Below are 611 nucleotides of genomic sequence, written 5' to 3'. Positions count from 1 at the left end.
AAATTATTTGTGTATATCCACGAATAAAATCCAGAACAAATAATTGATACCTACTTTAATACCTGTTTATAAATGGATCGAGTACAGATATCATACTATATGTATCTGTGGATATCCATTACCTACAAAATAACAAAAATTAAAATTTAATTTATATTTTTATTAAGTTAAAATTAATTTATACTTTATTAGGTTAAAATTAATTAAAATTAAATTTTAATTTATATTATATTTTATATATTTTTTTATAATTTTAATTAGATTTTATTTTAAAAAATTTATAAAATATATTTTTTTAAATATTCGCATACATTAAGAGATAATTACAAATTTTAAAATATCGTAGATATTATTTAAACAAACATCCGACAAATGAATAATTTTGCTTTTTATTATGGTCAAATAGCATACACTATTTGTATTCGACGATCCATCGATTATCATTGTTAAACAAGAATTTGCAGCTGCTTTTAAGAAGAGAATTGTAGTTATATACTAATTCTAAATACACACTACTAATATATATATATATATATATATATATATATATATATATATATATATATATATATATATATATGGCACTTACCCTCCTAAAAGAACTATATTCT

The sequence above is a fragment of the Vigna radiata genome, chromosome 7 (genome assembly GCF_000741045.1).
Source record: "Vigna radiata var. radiata cultivar VC1973A chromosome 7, Vradiata_ver6, whole genome shotgun sequence".
NCBI classification, from domain to species: Eukaryota; Viridiplantae; Streptophyta; class Magnoliopsida; order Fabales; family Fabaceae; genus Vigna; species Vigna radiata.
Note: the sequence above shows the minus strand (reverse complement) of the source record.